This window comes from Mustela nigripes, chromosome 12, assembly GCF_022355385.1.
Source record: "Mustela nigripes isolate SB6536 chromosome 12, MUSNIG.SB6536, whole genome shotgun sequence".
NCBI lineage: Eukaryota > Metazoa > Chordata > Mammalia > Carnivora > Mustelidae > Mustela > Mustela nigripes.
The window spans coordinates 35,695,907-35,708,615 of record NC_081568.1 but is presented as its reverse complement, the minus strand read 5'-3'; positions in this window follow the sequence as shown (position 1 = coordinate 35,708,615).

Genomic DNA, 12,709 nt, shown 5'->3' with positions numbered 1-12,709 from the left:
GTTTTCTGGAAGACATTTGTGTAGAATTTATGTTAATTCTTTGCAACATTTGGTGGACTTCTCCAATGCAACCATTGCAGTTTGGAGATTTCTCCATCAGAGGTGCTTATAATTATGAATTTAGATTGTTCCGTAGTTACAGAGCTACTGAAATAATGCATTTCATATTTGATGAGTTGTGGTAGTTTGTTTTTTGAGGAAGTAGTCCATTTCATCCGCGTTGGCAAATTTGTGCATGTTGAGTCATTCCAGGCATCCTATGATTATTCCTTTGGTGTCTACGGGGCCTGTAGTGATATTCCCTGCTTCATTCCTGATATTGGTAATTTGTGTCATTTTTTATTTCAGCAGTCTTGCTGGAGATGTGTCAGTGTTGTTGTTTTCTCAAAGAACTAGCTTTTGTTTAATTGTTTCTTTCCTATTATTTTTGTTTTTCCCTGGTTTTAATTTCTGTTCAGATATTTCTTATTTCTTTCTTTTTTCTTGCTGAGGGCTTAGTTTGCATTTATTTTTCTAGGTTTTGGTAGTAGGAGCTTAAAATTATTGATGTCGGATAGTTTTTTCTCTTCTAATGTATACAGTTAGTATTACAAATTTCCCTTTCCAGACTGCTTTAGTTGTGTCCCACAAATTTTCATATGTTGTCTTTTTAAGTTTTCATTCAATGTAATGTAATTTGTTAAAAGATTTATTTATTTATTTTAGAGAGAGTGTGTGCATGCAAGTGCAGGCAGGAGGGGCAGAGGGAGAGGGAGAGAGAGAATCTCAAGCAGATTCCATGCTAAACATGGAGCCCGAGGCAGAGCTCCATCCCAGGATCTTGAGGTCATGACCTGAGCCAAAATCAAGAGTCAGATGCTCTGACCCACCCAGGTGCCCCTCAATGTAATGTATTTTTTAAAAATGTTATCAGTCTTCCTCTTCAAACCATGAATTTTTTAAAGGTATTTTTTTTGTTTGTTCTTTTTTTTTTTTTTTTTAAAGATTTCATCTATTTATTTGACAGATGGAGATCACAAGTAGGCAGAGAAGCAGGCAGAGAGAGAAGAGGAAGCAGGCCCCCTGCCGAGCAGAGAGCCCAATGTGGGGCTCAATTCCAGGACCCTGGGACCATGACCTGAGCCGAAGGCAGAGGCCACAGCCCACTGAGCCACCCAGGCGTCCATAAAGGTATGTTGTTTTGTTTCTAAGTATTTGCAGATTCTGTTATCATTCTGTTACTGGTTTCTGGTTTGATTCCATTGTGGTCATTAAAAATATTTTATGTGCTTTCAATTCTTTAAATGCACTGATGCTTGTTTTATGGCCATAGATATAGTCTAAATTGGTAGATATTTTTGGGTACTGGAAAAGAATGTAAATTTTATTGTTTGGTCTATTGTTTTATAAATGTCAGTTATATTCTGTTGGCTGATAGTCTTTGGAATTCTGTATCTTTGATAATTTTCTCTCTAGTCATTCTTTTTTTCAATTTTTGAGAAAGAGGTATTGAAAACTCCATATATAATTGTGGATTTGTCTATTTCCACAGTTCTATTAGTTTCTGTCACATATTTTGTTGGTGAATATATATTTAGGACTACTATGACTTCTTTATGGAATTACCCTCTTAAAATCATATATCATCTTTCTCTGTCTCTGGTAATTTATTTTGATGTCTAATTTGATATTAGTATAGCTACTTATGCTTTCCTTTATTACTATTTGCATAATGTAGCCTTTTCTAGTCTTCTACTTTCAATATGACTTTATCATTATATTTGAAGTGAGTTTCTTATAGACAGCATACAGTTGGGTATATTTTTTCATATACTCTGGCAATTTCTTAATTTAATTTAATTTGATTTAATTATTAATACATTAGGGCTTATGTTTGCCATTTTACTTTTTGTTCTCTGTTTTTTCTATCTTATTTCATTTTTCTTTTTTTTTTTCAGTTATCTAAATTGTAGATATTTGTCTCTTGCTAAATTTAGGAAGTTTACAGCTATTAATTCTTCAAGTACTTTTCAGCCTCTCTCTCTTTTTGCTCTCCTTCTAGGATTTTGATAACATGAATTTTTCTTTTTTGATTATAGCCCCACAGTCGCTAAGGTTCTGTTCATTTTTTTTCTTTTTTGTTTTAGTCTATGTTTTGGATTGGGTAATTTCTATTGTTCTGTATTCTAGCTCACTGATTCTTCAACTTTTCGCTCCATTCTGCTGTTGACCCTATCCACTGAGTTTTTATTTGTTATTGCATTTTTCACTTTAAAAATTTCCATATTTTTATATCTTCTCTTTTTCTAAGACTTTCTATTCGTATGCCGTCTTTTTTTTCTCATTTGTTTCAAGTATGTTCATAATTACTTGGTAAAGCATTTTTATTATGACTGCTTTAAAATATTTGTTAGATAGTTTCAAGTTCTCTGTCACCTTATGGTGGCATCTATTAACTTTTTAAAAATTCATTTGAGGTCTTCCTGGTATTTGGCATAACAAATGATTCTCAATTGACATTTTTATATTTTTGTGCTATGAGATTTTGAATTCTGTTTATTGTTATTTTTAATATTTATTGGTTGATTGATTTGAGAGATCAAGCATGAAAAGGGGGAGGGGTAGAAGGAGAGGAAGAGAGAATCTCAAGCAGGCTCCCTGCCCTGCCCTTGAGATCATGACCTGAGCCAAAATCAAGAGTCAGAGGCTTAACTGATTGAGCTACCAAGGTGCCCCAATTTTAGTTGGCTCTCTCTGACACTACTCTAGTAGGAGAAGGTGGGGACATCTCATTACTGTGAGGTGGAAGTAGAAGTCCAAATTCCCCACATCCATAGTTGAAACATAAGAGTCCCTCCTTTTTGTGGGACAGTGGTAGGAGTTCCAGTGCCAAGTGGTTTCCACTGACAATCTGATGGTGTCCTTATTACCACTGGGTGTTGATGGAAGTCCTGACTCTCCACTAGGTTTTGTCTGACATCACCCCAGTGGGGGTGGTGGGGAGAGACACGTTAGTCCTGGGTGGATATGGTATCTAGGAACCGCACATAATCTCCACTGATGCTGAAGATGAAACAGCAATGTTTCATTATTGGTTAGTGGGAAGAAAAGTCTTAGCTCTCTACTTGATCTGACATCATCTTGGTAAAAGTGGTTAGAAGATTCAGTACAGCCTACAAGGGGGGGATGTCTAGATGCCCCAGTTGTCCTTTGTTGTTGTGCAGGAGGTATTTTTTTCTGTGGTATTTTCCTGGAGTAGAGTTGTTATTGTCTAAAAGTTTTTCTAGAATGTCTCTTTTCTGGTCCTTTGGTTAGACAGAGAGCATGTTTTGCTAGAGTTCTGTTTCTACCTGTTGATGTTTTCAGGTTGCCAGTCTCGGTAATTCTCAGTCTGAGATACATGAAGTAAAAAGAAAACCCAGGGAAGAAGTATCATGATCCGCTCTTTAGGTCCCAAAGTTGCTAGTCAGTCTGCATTCTTTTCTCTAACTTTCAAAATCTCTTTATGTTTGTTTTATTTTATTTTTTTATTTTTAAGATTTTATTTATTTATTTGAGAGTGAGAGAGAAAGAGAGTGAACACAAGCGGGTGGAGGGGCAAAGGGAGAGGGAGAAGCGGGCTCTCTGCTGAGCAGGAAACAGATACGGGCCTTGATCCCAGGGCCCCAAGGTCATGACCTGAGCTGAAGGCAGACGCTTAACTGACTAAACCACCCAGGTTCCCCTCTTTATGTTTGTTTTATGTATAATATCAGGGTTTTTTAGTTATACTTAGGAAGGAAAAGGGAAAATATGTCTATGTTATCATTCGGAGATCAGAAATCTGAAGAGTTTTTTTGTGGTTGAATATTTTGTATCACAATTTTAAGTGTATATGAAAATTTCAATAACTGTTAATTTTTTATTGACAGGTTAAAATAAATACATTAAAAATTAGAAAAGAGTAGGGGCACCTGTGTGGCTCAGTCATTAAGCATCTGCCTTCTGCTCAGGTCATGATCCCAGGGTCCTGGAATCGAGCCTCTCATCAGGCTCCTTGCTCACTGGGGAGTCTGCTTCTCCTTCTCCTGTTCCCCTTGCTTGAGTTCCTTCTCTTTCTCTCTCTCTCTCTTTTTTTTTTCTTAAAGATTTTATTTATTTATTTCACAGACAGAAATCACAAGTCAGACAGAGATCACAACTAGGCAGAGTGGCAGGCGGGGTGGGGGGGAGCGGAGAAAGCAGGCTTCCTGCCGAGGAGCAAGCCCAATGCGGGGCTTGATTCCAGGACCCTAGGATCACGACCTGAGCGGAATGCAGAGGCTTTAACCCACTAAGCCACCCAGGCATCCCATTGTGTTCCTTCTCTTGCTGTATCTCTTTCTCTATCAAATAAATAAATAAAGTCTTTTTAAAAAATTAGAAAAGAGTAAACTGTTATCTAGTATGTAGGTCAGTGTTTTGGATATAGTTTTGGTAAATCATGAGCTTAAAACAAAATTACTCATAACCATAATACTTTAGAGTTAACTGTATAGCAGACCAAATTCTGAGGTATCCTATATGTCACTGTTTTAAAATAGTAGTTCAATGATTTTTAGTCCTTAAAAATATAAGGTTTTTCCACTACTGAATCCATACCTTCTGCCAAGGCACAGAATTTATCCCAATGCCCTGAGGAAAATTTATTATGTGACAGTTCTTATTAAGGTAACTGTACTCTATCCTCAGAAAAGCTATTTAGGGGTAAGAAAGAGCTTTGCCAAGGTAACCAGTAAAAATTTGTTCCTATAATTTTATGTGGGACAAGCATTTGGTACCTAGGTCACATTAGGGTTTATTTTAAACTCTCAGAATGACTGGGAGGGAATTGTGACATATCAGCATACACTTAGATAAGATGAACATTCCCAGGAAAATTTTAAAAATACTTTATATTTGTGGATATAATATTTGGAAACTTACTTAATGTAGTCTTTTTGTTTTGTTTTGCTTTAAAGATTTTATTTATTTAACAGACAGAAATCACAAATAGGCGGGGGGTGGGTGGGGAGGGAAGCAGGCTCGATGCAACATTCGATCCCAGGACCCTGAGATCATGACCTGAGGTGAAGGCAGAGGCCCAACCTACTGAGCCACCCAGGTGCCCCCAATGTAGTTTTAAAATAAGTTCTGGTCTTACATTTGTTATTTGAGTAAATAAGCTACCTCAGAAATTATTTTTATTGCCATAAAACTGTCTTAATAATTGTTTATAGATGCAGCATGCACAAGAGTAAATAGTTCTCAGAAAGAGAGAGCTGTTTCCTAATTATGTTCAAAAAGTGATACTGTGAGATTCGGTTTTAGATTAAAAAAAAAAAATCTGAGTTCTTTGTTTGGAAAGCTTCCCCTTCCATTGGTCTGTGATCTATGAAGGATAAAAGTATGACACAATGGGAAAGGAAGAGGATCAGGTTTTGAGCCAATTAGGTTCCTTAACCAAAGTCCGTTAACATGCGTTATGTGATTTATTTTATTTTTTTAAAGACTTTATTTATTTATTTATTTCAGAGATAGAGAGAGAGCAGGAGTAGAAGGGACAGAGGGAAAGGGAAAGAGCTATTGACAGTATTACCTCTACTGCCATTTGAGGGATTTTCAGGTTCACTATAATGGGATACAGTTTGGAATCTAAAAAAGATGATCCTTGCAATGTATCCTGTTTGTGGGCAGTAATTATTCAGACCACAACTTGACCTGGTTCAGACACCCTCCAGGCCATAGAGGATTTTGATTGTAGAGTCGTTGTTTAAACTTCTTGTTAATAATTGAGCTTCCCTGTCACCTTGATAAGAAAAGGGGAGTTCCCTAGATATTACAGTAGATACTAATATCTCCTTCTTTCCAATAGAATGTCATACATTGTAAATTAATAAAGTTGAATTATAACAACATCTTACACCAGCCAGGATCATGGTAGGCGATCACATGAATGAAAATACACAACCAGTTTTTTAGGACCTGTGATCTACTGGATAAATGATATGATTCAATATTGAGATTGAACGTTCACAGCATGTACTTCAGGAGCACAGATAAAGCAGGGACTAAGATTACCTACAAAAGTCAGGGAAGATTTCCTTGAAAAGATAATGGTTCAGCTGTGCAGACTACAGAAAGTGAAGGGCATCTCAAGCAGAGGCATGTATACAAACCTGACATAAGAATTGAATCATGTGTTTGGGAAATTTCCTAGTAGATGACTAGACTATAACCTCAGTAGGGCAGGGATGCTTTTTAATTTGTTTATTTTTAAATTTCCTTCTAGGTCCTACTACAGAGCCTGGCTAACAGGAGGATGCTTATTTATTTTTCTTAAAAGATTTTATTTATTTATTTATTTACTTGAGAGAAAAAGAGAGCAGAAGGAGGGGCAGAGAAAGAAAGAGAGAGAGAATCCCCAGCAGATTCCATGCTGAGCATGGAGCTTTACCTGGGGTTCAGTCACTTGACCTGAGATCATGACCTGAGCCAAAATCAAGAGTCAGCCACTCAACTGACTGAGGCACCCAGATGCCCAGCATCAAGTGATTTATAATGTAAGGTCCATCTCAAGTGTTTCATTGAGTTCTTTACAAGATAAGTCAATTGTAAAGTGAATTGTAAACTTTTTTTATGGACAATATATGGCATAAATTCCTATTAAATACCATAAATTTAATTGGATTAATTGTGGTATCATCATAGGGTTAATAAATGATTCCTTAATGGTGATGCAGTATACAGCCTTAGCTCCTTATTAAGAATGGAGCAATACTGATATTTTGATATTTTGTGACTTGTAGAGAAGCTATAAAAGAGATACTGATATGTTGTATAATATTTAATTTTTCTATTTCTCATATTTATTGATTGTAGCATAAAAAAGAAAATCCCTCATGTTTACATTGAAGTTAGGATGCCTTTGAAATGTGTAGGTAAAGGTGATTCAGTAACTGGTTTATCAATTTTAAAAAATCTAGGGTGTAGGCCTAGATATCATTAATCCAGAGTTATCTTATTCTAGGATAAATCACATTTATCATTACCCACTGTTCTCATCCATAAAATACAAAAGTTGCCACAGATCAGTGATTTTCAAGTTACAGTCTCTGGAGTCCTAAATTTCAGAGACACATCAGAGTTGCCTCAGGAGAGTGGAGCCTTAATTTTGTTCGGTTATCAATCAGGACTTTCTCTAAAATTTACTTTAAAAACAAGTTCTACTTTTAAAAAAACAGCTATAAAACTGTGTACAAGTGCTCTTTGGTCCCCCCTTGCTCTGTGGTCATCTGTTTTGTCAAAGATTATACAAGGAGACCATGGTAGGAAATGAAACCCTTGTATCCGAAAAACAGTCTAGATTCTGTTTTTTTATGTTTACAATTATGAACAGAGTTGCTTTTTTTGTTTTTGTTTGTAAGTAATAGGAAAATTACAGCCTTTCATTTTACCAATGAACAGAATTAGGGTCAAACAATTTATATGCCTTGATGTTATTTTCATTTTTAGTCAAAGTTCAAATGTGCACTAAAGCCCCACACAAGTGGGCCACTTTCTCTTAAAATAAGCTTTCATTTAAAAAAAAAAAAATCTTGGATTTAGGATGGTTTTAGTCAAAAAGTAAATAAAAATCTTTGCAGGAAGGGGTGCATGGGTGGCTCAGTCGGTTAAGTACCTGCCTTCAGCTCAGGTTACGATCCTGGGGTCCTAGGATTGAGCCCAGTGGGGAGTCTGCTTCTCCCTCTGATTCTGTTCCTTCTCTCCTCTTCTCTTCCCCTGCTTATACTCTTGCTTTCTGTGTCTCAAAAAAATAAATAAATAAGATTTGTAAAGGAATTACCAAGTACTTAGCATCATTTTTTTTTTAAAGGAACAGCAAATTTCTAGATGTAAGTTCTTCTTAAAAGGGATCAGAGCTTTTTAGAGAAGTGCCTGATTCCAGCAATGGCATAGGAAGTATACAGTGTTAACCTGAAATATCCTATCACACCAGAAAGCAAGCACACAAACCATCAAAGACTGTTGAAGGCCTGATAAAAAGACTTCAAGCTTATTTTAAAGGAAACTCTCTGGCCAGTGATGAGACCACCTGATCAACACTGTATAATAGTAATTACAGTACATTGCAAAATAGTTTTAAATTATTGAATTCATCATCGGACTATCATTAATAATACTGAAATGCATATTTGAAAGTAGTAGGGAAAATGGGTCTTGAATATAAGAATTAAGAGAGAATTGAGGAAATTTGAATGTTGACCAGATGTTTTGAGATATTAACAAGTAAGTGGTAAAATTTAAGGTGAGATAGAAGTATTGTAATTATGTTTAATAGAAGTAATATTTTTCTTTTAAAGAGACAAAATGAGACATTTGCAAATGATATTGTTTGATGTTTGGGATTTTATTCAAATAATCTTGGTTGGAGGTAGTGAATAGGAGTATGAATGAGACACAGTTGCCCATAAATTGAAAATTGTTGAACCAGATGATGCTGGGGACATGCAAATATATTACACAATTCTCTATACCTTTGAAACTTACTGCAATATACATTTAAGAGGCAGCATTAAAATGCAAAGTAAAACTTTGTTTTCAGCTAAAAATCTAATGCTGAGTTATCTTCACTTGTTGTGCCAGTACAAGGTCTTCACAGGTTTTGACAAGGTCTTCACAGGTTTTGACTCTTAGGACCATCTGGCCATCCCCAAACTGTGAGTTAGGCTGCTAAGACAATGCATAACAGACAATAGAGGTATCTTCAGTCCGGTGGTGGACTTCTCCTTTCCACATTGCCCCTGCTATTCTGGATGTCAGAGATTCTTTCCTTCTATTTTCAAAGAGCGAGCTTCTGATTGCCTAGGAAGAACTGGAGGTGGTGATGAGATATATGGCAAGGGATGAAGATGGTCACACAAGAAGATCCACTTATAAAATCTCAAAAGCAGGAAGTCATCTTATTTCTGGACCATACAAAAGTTAATGTATATGAAGTTGTCCATGGTCCACACTGTGAGGAGCTAACATAGCCTTTCAGCTTAGAAATGCAATGATCTTCTCTCAGAAACTAAGGATAGTCTACAGCCCTATTTTTTGTCTTCTTCCATGCTGTCTCCCTCAACTGCTTAGCAGTCCCATGACCAAGTTTTAGAATCTAAGTGTGGTTTAGTGGAATGGAGTCTGGGGCCAACAACCAAGAAAGAATTCTTGAGATGTATTTGGTGCAAAATGGTGGTTTATTAAAGCACCAGGACAAGCTCCATGGGCAGAAAGAGCTGGAGCCCTGGAGGAGGTTGTAAGGGGTGGGTGATTATAGACTATGGGATTGTGGGAGGAGGTAAAGAAGAGGGAGGTTTCAAAAGAACTTTCATATGCTAAAGAAGACCTACCCAATACCAGAGGCCTTGCTGTTGTCAAGGTTGTTTGTCCTTCTAGCAAGGTATTAACTTTAAGATAGTTGAGAGACTCCTGGCCCAGTATCACACGTGTTTCACTCAGGTGTGGGGGTGGGGGCAGGTTGCAGGGTGTCAGCTTTTGCTTTGTGCTCAGCTTGTCTTCTGTTCCGTCATCACCCAGAGGCTGGCCCAGATGTTCTATATGGAGTGACCATGTATCAGAACCCTCTTCTCCACCTCTCATTCTGCTCTAAGGTAAAGATCATCTCCAATCTCTACCCACAACTAGGCTGACACTCCTTTAGATGACAGGAGAGAAGGTATGTGTCCTCAATTTTCTTTTATAGTCCATCAGTGTGACTCCAACTCTATGCCTAATTTTCCTTGGATATTTTGTGTAATTCTTCAAAGCCCAGCTTGGAGGTTAAAAAAATGAATGTGGATGTTTCTTTGCCTTTATTTATTTATTTATTTATTATTTTTCTGTTCACATTCCTTTGTAACAATCCACCTTCTCTTTGGGGCAATATAGATGGTACTGATAGACTAAAGATTTAGAGAAAAGAAAGTAAGAAAAATTTATTTTTCAAAATAATTTCTCATCGTATTAGAGACAACCTAAAGAGAGTTCATTTCAGGTCACAAGGCAGGATTGACAAACAGTTTCCGTCCAGCCTGTTTGGTTTTTTATTGTTGATAGTTTAACAAACAGACCCTTTGCTGTGCTCTAGGAGTGTTAGATGGATAATGCATGACCCTTGCCTTTGTGGAGCCAACAGTCCATGATACTGTAGATAACCATTCAGAAGATGTACTCAGAGGAGAATGGTAGCTCTGAGAGGCAGTGCTTTCACTTGGCTTGATGAAAAGCGTGTTGGAAGTGAGAACACTAAAGCTGTGACTTGAAGGATGAGAGACATTTAGTCGGGTTAAAAAAGGAGAAAGGGCGTTTCACAGCAAGAGAGTGGCATGAAAAAAGCGTATAGGACCACAGTAGCGTGCTCTGGGCCAGTAACTAAGAGCAGCCTGGTGTTACTTGAACATAAAATATAAACCAGGAACAGGAACTGTTTATGTGCTTATGATTTTTAACCAAGAAGAGTTTAGAGGAAGAGACTAAGGAACGTGGCCACATCTATTTTTCAAGTAGTTTCCTCTGTCTGTATGGAAAATGGACTCTAGGAAACAAGACTGAAGTCTTGGCAGGGCTGTGATGGGCCTGAACTAGGACAGTGCTAGGAGGGGGGGGGGGGGGGGGGGGGGGGGGGAGTGTTGAGGGAGAAACTGCGTTGGCTGAAGTCCAGAAAGGGTCTAGGAATTCTGCAGGAGGCCTCCTTTCTCTAGATCCCTCCTCATGGCCCTCTCAGCTTCAGCCTTACCACCACTGTCTGTGGTGACACCATCAGTAAAAATCTCATTATACCCTTTATCCTCATTTACATTCAGTCATCACCAGAAGCCAGGGACTCCCAGGTCATTCTTCATCCTTAGAATGTAATCCCCATCTGGCTCTTTGAGCAGCAAAACACTCCTCTTCCTTCTGGCACTTCTTATACTGTTACCTTCAACTGAACTTTTATTCAAAGCATTTTTGACATACTGTGAATTTTACTTACTTGTCTTAGTGTCCTGCTTCCTGACCTCCCCTTCTCCAGCGCTAGTGCACACACTAGAATATAAATTCTGTGACGGCATCCATTTTTATCTATTTGCTCATGGCTATTGCCCCAGTGTTTAGGACAGTATCGGGCACAATAAACATTTGTTGAATGAGTAAATTTAAAAATAAAAGTAATAAAGATGTTTTCTGTATCAAATTGTACTTCAAGCTAAGGAAAAGAGAACAGTTGAGACTGATTTCAGGTTTTAGTCCTAGATGACTTGATAGTACGATTATAAATGTTTGTTAACTTCAGAGGTGGTTTCCTCCTACTTATTTTGTATTTAGTTTGGTTCTTATAATTTTGGTTGGACAGCATTCCCCCATGGCCCTTTGTAAGCAGTGAATTTATTTGTTGCAACCAGTGAAATTTATTTTTGGGGATAACTTCACAGAGATTTAAGCATTGCTATGTTCAGTACAGTAGTGAACAGAAACAATTTCCTAATCCCATTTCCGAAGACTGTGGAAAATCATTAATTGTAGGTGAGATGTCTGGGGGCTTTGCGTATAAAGATAAACTTGTCCAAGTGCTGTCCTGAAACATTGGTATCAGGCATCAAGAAAGCAAATGACAAAAGAGGAAAAGACGTTTGGAGGTGGAAAGAAAGGTAAAGAGATTTGTGTGTGTATGTCGTGGATGGACGTTGTGTACATTTTTTTTAAAGAAAGATAACACCAACATAAAACAGACATGGGAGCTCAAGAAAATGGAAAAAAGAAAATTGACAAGTGGCATTAAACCTGGTCTCAGCTAAGGATAGGTTATTCATATTCTGAAGCATGTTTCAAGCTATCATTTTATTATTTTATAAAAAAAATTACTTGATAGCTGAGTTCTCAAAAAAAAAAAAAAAGTCTCTCTAATTCCTTTCAGGTCCATTTACATACCTTGTTGGCAGTCTACATATGACCCCAACCTACACATACCAAATGTTCTATGAAAGATTTTACATTTTGCTTTGTGATTTCTTTTGGTTATTGCACAATCATTATATATAATTATAAATAAAGGGCTAGGAAGATTGAATGATTTTAAAAATGTGTATCCAGTTGGGAAAGGAAGCTAAGTGGGATAATGGAAATAGAGCTCTCATTTATTGTCACATGCAATATTTATATGCCTTAAACATATTCTCATTTAGTCATTACCACCATCCTGGCAAATACATATTATTTTCCCAATTTTATAAATGAAGATAAAGAATAAAGTCACTCAGCTGTACGCTGAGGGAATAGAAACTAATCCATTTTGTCTGACTTCAAGCAGACTGGTTTTTATGCATATTTCATACAACATCTCAAAAGAAAAAAAATAATCTCTGTGTATTAGGTTCTAAAAGCCTCGTTGTACAGAACGAAGAACATGGTAATCGTGTTTGGATTGCCAGCCCTCCCATGCTTTGTTGGCATTTATAAAATTCTACTAAATTTGGCTTAGAAGCAACACACACACTACAAGGAAGCAGTTGTTTTGTGAGTGTTTGGGGAAGGAGGAGAGAGCAAGAATGCATTGTGGGAGTGCAGACAAAGAACAGTGTTCTTAATGTGCAGCAGTGACTAAGAAAGATTCAAGCCTCAGAAAAAGAGTGGGAGAAATAAAGCAATACATAAGATTAACTTTGGTTATAATAAAATGTAAAGACTAGGAGTTTCCACCCATTTACCATGT